The sequence below is a fragment of the Lacerta agilis genome, chromosome 5, assembly GCF_009819535.1.
Source record: "Lacerta agilis isolate rLacAgi1 chromosome 5, rLacAgi1.pri, whole genome shotgun sequence".
NCBI lineage: Eukaryota > Metazoa > Chordata > Lepidosauria > Squamata > Lacertidae > Lacerta > Lacerta agilis.
Genome location: NC_046316.1, coordinates 73,281,799 through 73,291,718, shown reverse-complemented (window position 1 = coordinate 73,291,718; position 9,920 = coordinate 73,281,799).

Here is a 9,920-nt window from a genome sequence, read left to right as displayed (position 1 = left end):
ATTTAGTATGTGAATGTGTGTGTTTAAAAGCAACATTATCTTCTAGGAGCAGAAAAATAGCTGTATATCTCCCTGACACCAAGCCCAGGTAAAGGTAAAGGGCCCCCTGACCATTAGGTCCAGTCGCGGACAACTCTGGGGTTGGGGTGCTCATCTCACTTTATTGGCTGAAGGAGCTGGCATGCAGCTTCCGGGTCATGTGGCCAGCATGACTAAGCCACTTCTGGCGAACCAGAGCAGCTCATGTAAACGCCATTTACCTTCCCGCCGGAGCGGTACCTATTTATCTACTTGCACTTTTGACGTGCTTTCAAATTGATAGGTGGGCAGGAGCTGGGACCGAACAACAGGAGCTCACCCCATCGCAGGGATTCAAACCGCTGACCTTCTGATCGGCAAGCCCTAGGCTCTGTGGTTTAACCCACAGCGCCACCCACGTCCCACCTAGGAGCAGAAAAATATTTGTTTATCTCCCTGACACCAAGCCTAGTTACAGTGAATTAACAGGATGAGGCTCACCTGCTCCACTTCTGAAGTGCACAGGTCCTGCCTGCTTCATTTATAGGATCTATTCCTACACAGAGCCCAACATATGTAGACACAATCGATGCTGCCATGGCATCTCAAAACTGGGGGTAAAGTTTGCATGGACTGGGCCCATAGACCACTGTACTATGTTACTCCCAATACATGTGACAGGATAGCAGATACAAATTCTGATTCCTCCCTCCAGAGAAACATAGAGCCACATAGTTGGAATCTATGTAATCTAATAATTGGATAGCTTTAGCATATCCCGGAATCTAAAGTTTTGTGTCTCTTTTATAGGAAGTGTATACTTTTTGTGCAATTTCCAGTTTTAATGGAATTAAATTTTGTTGCATTATTTAATGGAATGGTTCCCAAACCACCCAACTATGGACCATCTGAATTATTATTATTTTTTAAAAAATGTTTTTATTTACCGTATTTTCATGGTACAGAAGAGAAATTTTGAGAATTTTTTTGAGGATCTTAGCAAACCACAATGTTGTTGTTTTTTGCCTGTTGTAGCAATTGTAATGCCCTGTGAATGATGCTGTATCTTTTTAAATTGTGTTTTTATTGCTTCTTTTATTTCTTATAGATTGCATTTTACTGTATTACAATTTGATTACCACAGAATTAGCATGAATAAATATGAATATTTAATGCAACGGATGTGCCTGTTGTGTTCAAGTTATTAGATGTTCGGTGTAGTATCAGTCAACTTGAGTATTATGTAAGATACAGCATTAAACTTTTTAATTTCTAGCCTGCCATTAACTTTGCTGCTAATCCTCTCCACACCTTTCAAGTGCCTCCCCACCACTATAGATCTGCCCTGCTTACCATCTGTGTGGACTATGAGGTTCTATGAACAATGGAGCAGTTGCTGTGCCTTCGTTTCACAGCTGTAGCTCCCGATGTTCTTCACAAACATGTAGCAGACCACCTGGATGAAGCCTGGACCACAGTTTGAGAACTCCTGATCTAATCTAACCTGCTGCTCAGTGCAGGATCTGCCATGCAGGGTAAAGCTACAACATTCAGCCTCTGTTTAAAAGGAGAGCCTGCCGCTCTGGACATTACCAAATGGCTCTTGCTATTATAAAGTTTTATCCCAAATCTGCTTCCCTGCACTCTTCTATCAATAGGTTTTACACCTGTCTTCTGGTGCAACAGAGAACAGGTCTGCTCCATCTTCTGCCCAACAGCCATTAAGACATTTGGAGACCACTATCAGGTCTCACATTCACTTCTCCAGGCTAAACATATTGTTCCTCATAAGACTTGGGCTGGATCTAGACGCATTAAAAAAAAAGGTTTCAAGAAAACGTGTTGTAAATTCAAAGTGGGAAATCATGTTGGCGAAAGATGGGACTCCACAGCGCCATCTGGTGTCATGGCATTATAATGCATACAAAACACTTTTTCTTTACTAATGTAGCCGAGTCCTTGGTTTCCAAAATCCCACAGCAACCTGGCCACCCTCCTCTGGGCACAGTCTAGGACAGGGGAAATCATAGAATTGCAAAGTTGGAAGGGAACTCAAGGGTCATCTAGTCCAACCCCCTGCAATGCAGGAACCCTGCATGATTCAGAGGGCATTAAGGAAGCAAGGAGGGCAAAATAGGGGGCAATGGTTGTGTTCCAGGGGCACCCAGGGAGGCAGAGGAATTTGTGGTCAGTACCATACCCTCGCTTTAAGAAAGTCATTGCATAAACATCTTACCATCCAAGCTGCCCTCCTCTGGACACATTCCTTACAGCCACATGGAACTCAGTTAAGCATGGATAAGACTACAATCAACCTTATTCAAAAATCTTTGCAGAGTTCTGATGTGTGCATGGTATTATGTGCAAAAGGATGTTGCTCTGCTCTATTTAATGTCAAGGAGAGTTCCACACATGTGTTTTTCCACTGCGTCTGCAAAGCTGTTCCAGCATCAGCAAGAATGAGGCAACCCCTGGATCATGTCAAACACCCTCCTAAGTTTCCACTGGAGCGTTTTCATAGACTTCAAATCTGCGGCACTAGGAAGACTGACTGGATCCAAATGTTTAAATTTAATGCTATTTTTTAAAAACTCTGAAAGGTCACAAGAAGCTTCTACTTAACAAAGCAGCATTACATAACTCCAAAACAAACTATCTTCTGTATGCAAAAAAAAACAAAGAAAGCGACCGGAACAAAGAAAGCAACAGGAACAGGACATTGCTGGAATGATACATATGTTGGTAGAATCATATGATTTAAAAAGGACAGCTATTACATGCTGGCTCATTAAAGTTACTGCTGTTAAAATGCACCCTTCTTTATCTGGGGTAATGTGAAACTGCTGAGCTGACTAAACTGCTTGGGAAGTTTATCTAGGGAAGTGAAGCAGGCCACGGGGGGTGGGGGTGGGGGGTCAAGTAACCACTTCTCCAGAGTCAGGCACGTACTGTAGTAGCTGATGAATGTGCATTACGGAAAATGTTTTAATCAGAAACTGACTTGAATGGATGCCAGAAGGATATCTGTGCTAGTTTGTTGCAGCAAAAATAACAAAGAGTCTTTTGAGCCATTCAACAGATTTACTGTGGCATCGGCTTTCATGGTTCAGAGCCAGTTACTATCAAAAGTATCTAATGATACTTCTAGTCCATGATAGCCTACCACACAATAAATCTGTTAGTCTTTAAGGTGTCACACGACTCCTACAAAATAACTATCAAAGTAGATTTTCCACTTTCCATAGGCTATGGTGATGGAGAGGTCCCATCATGTGACCTGCTTTCCAAGGACAGCTCTCTATGCGAATGCATCAATTGTGAATGCATTTGAAGAGCTGTTCAGTTCACATCGCAATAAGAAGGGCGAGGAACAGCCTTGAGTGATCCCCTCAATGGAGGGAACTACAGCTCCCATGATTCTTTGGGGCATTCATGTGCTTTAAATGTGTGTTGGATTGCTTTAAATGTGTTCTGTGGGTCTGCCTCTAAGGAGGCAAGCGTGTCACCTAGACACAGGCTTCCCCACTGCAGGGAGATCCATTGCATTTCTTCTTACATTACAGTCATGATTTCTGCATTTGTATCTACACATGCAAAGGGACACACACAAAACCTCTGTGTCCTTTTTGGGAGCAATGCCTAAGTGGGCACTCTGATGTGGCCAATTTATTGGTGGACAGACAAATGGATCTGGGCTTCCTTTCAGGACACTGTTGTATCTTGGAAACTTCATATAAGAGAGAAGAATGGGGTAGAGAGTTCATATTGCAAGAACCTTTGTTCTTGTGGCTAGCTCTCAGGAAACGTTGAGGTTAGCTCTCAGGAAAGCAGCAGTGGAAATCTCAAAAGATCCAGGCCACAGAGGTTTGGGCAAAGAGAAAGAAACATGCAAAGCAAGACCACACATCCAAAGAAAAACCTCTGAGGTTTGTCCTTCTCTATCCATCCATATGTAAAAAAATATTATACCGTAGAAAGGATGTAACAATGCAGACCCCCATTTTCATAACGTTTTCCAAAGCCTGGCTTCTGTCCCTTCCCATCCCTGGCCAGCAATTTACCAGCTTCTGAAGGTTATTGAACAGGCCCCCAAAGTGTTCTGTAACCACTGTGTGGCCACAAGGCAAACTGATTTCATATTGGACCTTACTGCATGTTCATTCCTCTGGGGTGAGCTTGGTGTTGGGGAAAGAAAGGCTGTTTCCCAGGAGTGTGGGCTGGCGAAACTATGCAAACAAGTTTCAGTTCCGAGTGATTTGCAGTGCAGATATGCTCTTTGGGCTGATGCCAAACAACATCGTTCATAGTTCCTCCCGTGTTTTTGAAACTTACAAAAAAGTGAACGTATCCCTCCCCTTTGGGTGCCCCATTGCTGCCAGCTTGCCGGAAGGGAACAATAGGGTGGGGTTAACGAATCTCCACACACCCAGCAACTAAAATAGGCACATCATAATGCCCTCCCTAACAGAGCAACACAGAGGTTTCCCATGATCTTTATAAAGCTATACAAGGGACAGCTTGTATGTGACAGAAGATGGAAGCAGCTGGGATGCAGGCAGGAGGACTATTTGTGCTTTGAGGATGCTCTCACAGAGATGGACCCCACCCCCCAAAAAACCCATCCAGATATTGTAATTAAATCTTTGTTGCGCCATGCATTTTCACTTGAAGCAAAACTACAGTGGGCTCTAGAGCTGATGTGCCATCTATATCCTCTCCTTGCAATTTACAAACAAAAAACAAACTTAAGACTGCTAGATATGTATAATATTCAGCAGTACTGCATTCAACAGTAAGAGTAATGAAACTTCTAAATTGCTTCCAAGGTGAATGCTGATTCCCCCCCCCCCATCATCATAAATACCCCCAGGACAAGCTTTCCAGATGGATACCATTTACACACATAGTAGCATTTCATCCCTGTGGATTACCTTAACTAGTGAAGAAAGCTGTAATGAAATGTCATATGAAGTTCTGGAAAAGTTCAAGCGGGATTTACAGTAAGTAGTGAAGAACAAGTTGTGACCAAATCAAGTACTTAATGTTATGCTGCAGTGAGTATGTCAGAGCTTCAAATTAGATCTGCAGCTCTCCGAAGTGGATTAAAAAAAATGTTTCAGCAATCAGTTTGGATACTCTATTGAATCCTAAATTTAGGATTTATTTCAGCAAAACCTTCCTTAGAATTGACTCCCAGGATTTATAGTGAGCCAAACCTTTGACCAGATTGAAAAGCAATATTCTCGGGTTCTCTATTCCAAATATGTTTCTTATGAATGTGACACGCTTTTCACACTCTTTTCGTCCCAAGAAATTCAGTATGTTCACCTGCTTTCATAATATAATAAAAGGCCAATACAGATGCTTTAAAATTGCTCCCTATGGTAACTGTTCCCTGTAGCAGTGTGGATCTGGCAATTTTCTGTGCACAGCAAAAACTGCATGCATGCAAACATACCGTTGCATGCCACCCCAGTCTCTGAGCGGTGCAAGATTCAAGGGGTTCCAGGCACTTACCCAGGGTTTGCATTTCCTTTGGAATGCGGGACATCAGAGACTGTTGTGTCTTTATGATATACGGTTATTTACACATCTACGACCTGAGCCTATGTTGGAGGGGTTCACAGCCTCAACACATTAATGAGGTCTTGTTTCTCCCATAGCAACAGCCTTGGATTCCAACAGAAATCAGGTACAACTCTGTCTTCCAGCTGCCCAGTCTGCAGCCTGCCAGCTTTTAGCTTGCACACACAACTGCCAGTGCTGGCCTTTGTCTTTCTAAGTGCCAGCGAGTTGAGGGAAGTGGGGGACGGGGGACGGGGGACCATTTGCCAACTGACAAGGAGCCATTTTCTTTGTTACCTTAATGGTCTGTACTTAGAGGGCCATTACCTCACTGGGAAAATAGCCTGGCTATTCCAGGTATTGAACCTGTGCTGGAACTAAGAATTAGAAGGAACTCATAGACATACAGCCTAACACACACACACACACACACACACACACTCATAACAATATACTACCACAATCATGGCCGCTTATTCATGCACATAAGCACTGGGACCGGATTTCTTGTGTTTCATCTGGAGAAACAGGAAGAGAAATACAGCATATTTTAGTGAGAACCTTTGCCTCATCATTTTAAATAAACTGGAAGGGTCTGCCCCCCCCCCCAATATGTGATGTACAGGGCCGGTTCTACCATTAGGCAGAGTGAGGCAGATGCTTCATGTTGGGAGGCGAAAGGAACAACATTGGTGAGGTGTTGGAGGACAGAGCTTTGTGTGAGATACATCCTGTCCTGCACCTCCTAAGCTAGCTGGCTGCCCTCAGATGCATCGGAAGAAGCTGTCCAGCACTGGAAGTAAGATTCAGGAACTACCAGTCTTGTTAGCTTTCGTACAAAGGATGTGAAGTTATCTTTTCCAGGGTCAGCCCTAAGCAAAATCCATTGGGGAAAGGGATATGGCAGGTTATTTTGCTGCACTTCAAAAGGTGAAGCTCTCTCTACTTTTTCTATATGGAAGGCTGAGAAGGCTGGTCGCCGAAGAATTGATGCTTTTGAATTATGGTGCTGGAGGAGACTCTTGAGAGTCCCATGGACTGCAAGAAGATCAAACCTATCCATTCTCAAGGAAATCAGCCCTGAGTGCTCACTAGAAGGACAGATCCTGAAGTTGAGGCTCCAGTACTTTGGCCACCTCATGAGAAGAGACGACTCCCTAGAAAAGACCCTGATGTTGGGAAAGATGGAGGGCACAAGGAGAAGGGGACGACAGAGGATGAGATGGTTGGACAGTGTTCTCGAAGCTACTAACATGAGTTTGGCCAAACTGCGAGAGGCAGTGAAGGATAGGCGTGCCTGGCGTGCTCTGGTCCATGGGGTCACGAAGAGTTGGACACGACTGAATGACTGAACAACAACAATGGTTCACACACCTGCAATCTAATGCCATGCAGTCCAGAAACACTTTTACTATCTCACCTGCTGGTTTGTGTAGACCAGGCCACATAAGTTTTCATTCTTATTTTGCTCCGATATACACTTACTTGAAACCTGCTGACTGTTCTGTTCTCCAAACTGGGCAGACTACCAGCGTTTTATGATTTCCACTGCTTCCATTTCCAATGATGGAGAAAGCAGGCATCGTATTTTGAGCTCTGGGGGATGTTAAAGGCATCACTGAGAGCAGGGTAGGCACACACTCCTTCTACAATGAACTATTCTTGAGCTATTACACTACATCATGGGACCAGGAAGGCTCTGGCTTTTCTTTATAGGATGTAAGGCAGTTATTAGCTAGCCTAACTTGGTTACCATGCTAAAAACACCATACACATGTAAGAAGGCATGCAGGTGAGGAACTGGCTGAGGGCAGACTGAAGTTGCTGGGGCAGTGCCCCATTTCCCCTATGTACCAGCCTCTGTTGTGCATAATATGAGCCAAGCCACTGAGGGAGGGGTGACTCAGCTTTGTCTCAGGCACTGAGTCCTGGAATGTACCTGTGACATTATTCCTGGTGAAGCAGCACCAAGGAAAATCTATATTGCATACACCCCCGCCTAGCTTTGAGCTTATATTACGCACATTGATGACAAAGGTCATGAAAAGAGGGGGGAGGCATTTAATTTTCCTTGCTTGCTTGCTTGAGCTAAGCAAGATAAGGCTGCCTCAACAGGTGTTACTTGCAAGAAAAAGACTGCCATGTCTGCATGAGAAGGGAATACTAGTTACCCTTTAGCATTGGAAGGAATAGGGCAGGCAATCAGCAGCATCTAGCAGAATGGATGAAAATAATTAAATGAGGAGACAGAGGTGGACCAGGGTGAAGAAAGGATGGGAAGAGGGAGCAGCAGCAGTGGCTGTGGAATGACCGAGGGATGCTGTTAATGTGGGGTGAAGGAGGGTCCTACCCCTCCCCTACACACTTTTGCAAAGTGGGCCTCCAGCAAAACTATTTGCTGGCCAGGGTCTTGACATGTATTTGGAGGTGAAATGTGCTTCTTGGCAGGCACTGAATTAAAAGCACATTCAAGTAATGCACCTGCTGACACTGACCTGGTGTACAGCTTGAAAATGGCTAGCCTGGTTTCTCTCGAAGAAATGCAGTGTAACTGTAGGCCCCTGTTGGTGAATTTCAAAGTGAAAAAGTAGCATTAAGTCTTCCTAGGATGGAGCAATCAATGCCATGTCACAGACTGAAGTAGCACCATTTTAGCATTCCGGACAGAGACAGAATTGCTCCTGGCAATGTTTAGGTTTAGGCCAGGCCTAGGCAAACTCGGCCCTCCAGATGTTTTGGGACTACAATTCCCATCATCCTTGACCACTGGTCCTGTTAGCTAGGGATCATGGGAGTTGTAACCCCAAAACATCTGTAGGGCCGAGTTTGCCTATGCCTGGTTTAGGCTGTCAGGCTATGCTGAGTCACAAAAAAATCAGGACGCCAGTAGGACTGCAAAACTAGATAGGACTTTAAGCACGTGATTCAAGCCTACACTTAGAATGGCCATATTGTTTATTAAAAGCAGCCCAGGGAGGGGCTGTGATCCAGACTGGGAATACAGCACAGGGGAGGGTACTAACCTTTCCAACCACATCATTTTTCTACTGACACCCAACCCCATACACAAGCTGCTATTTGTCGCCATATAATTAAAGCCATGTCAAGTTTGACTCTTGAGGATGGCTCCAGACTAGCTTTCAAAATGGCAGAGCTAGTCATTGGGGTACAGTGCTGGACTTCAGCTCCCATCTTCCCTGACACATTCCACACCATTGTTTGCTATTGGGCAAATATGCCATGCCAAACTCAGTGATTTTCTGTATTGTGGAATCCTTTGCCAATGCCATGCAACAATGTATGCAGACATGCATAATCTATCATGCTAGCTAGCCCCAAACAAGCAGCTTTAATCTGCAATCCTATATCCAATTACCTGAAAGTAGGCCTCATTAATCTCGTTGAGAGTTGCTTCTGAGTTCATATAGCATCATGCTGCTAGTGTGTTGCGCTTATCATTCATTAAACCATCTTAACTCTGATAGCATCCAAGTATTTAATCTTAATTGATTTGTGGACTGAACTGTCAATGACTTCCACAAACCATTCCAAAAGCCACTTTTAAATGCCACCTGGGATTATGTAAGTTTATAACATCAAAGGAATGCGATGCAGTACATCCTCCAGATCATAAGCATCTGCTACCCCTGTTATTGTTGACCCCATCCAATGTAGCTCTTAATGATCAGAACAGAATGGGACATTTGTGAGTTGTAGAAAAACTATGGGCATTTATTACTACCATTCTTTCTCAAGTCAGTTTGATCTGCTCATAATTTCAGAAGGGCTCCTGCCCTTTTGCTTGGATCAGTTTGAAATAATAAACCTTTCAAGTTCGCTAACTTCCCTAATACAAGACAGATTGTGGTCAACAGGGTGGCAGTTTCATGGAAACCCAGGCCTGCAGGTGATGTGCTTATTGTGCCCTGGTCTCAGTTCAGTTTGTTGTTTTCCTGACTCCATGTGGAGTTGTGCAACTACCTATCCCAACAGCAATAGCTGTTTTCAATTGCCACATACTGAAAAAGCCAGGGTGGCTTGCAGAACAACGTGGAGCCGTGATGACTTTCATGCTGTTACGGATGAGCAGCAAGGGTTGCATTTTGAATGCTTCAGATGTTTTGTGGGAAGCAGGAGGGTTGCATGATGAGGTGCTTGGAGGAAGCCACACAAGCAGAAAACCACCATAGTATTTCCAATCTAATGAACAAACCAGACAGAAACTCAGTAAGCTTCTTGAAATAGAACCAATTTTTTAAAAACAACATGTTGAACTGATGAGTTTAGTGAATGTCTTTCAGTGGACAATGTATGTGCCTCATACCTTACCTGTGAAT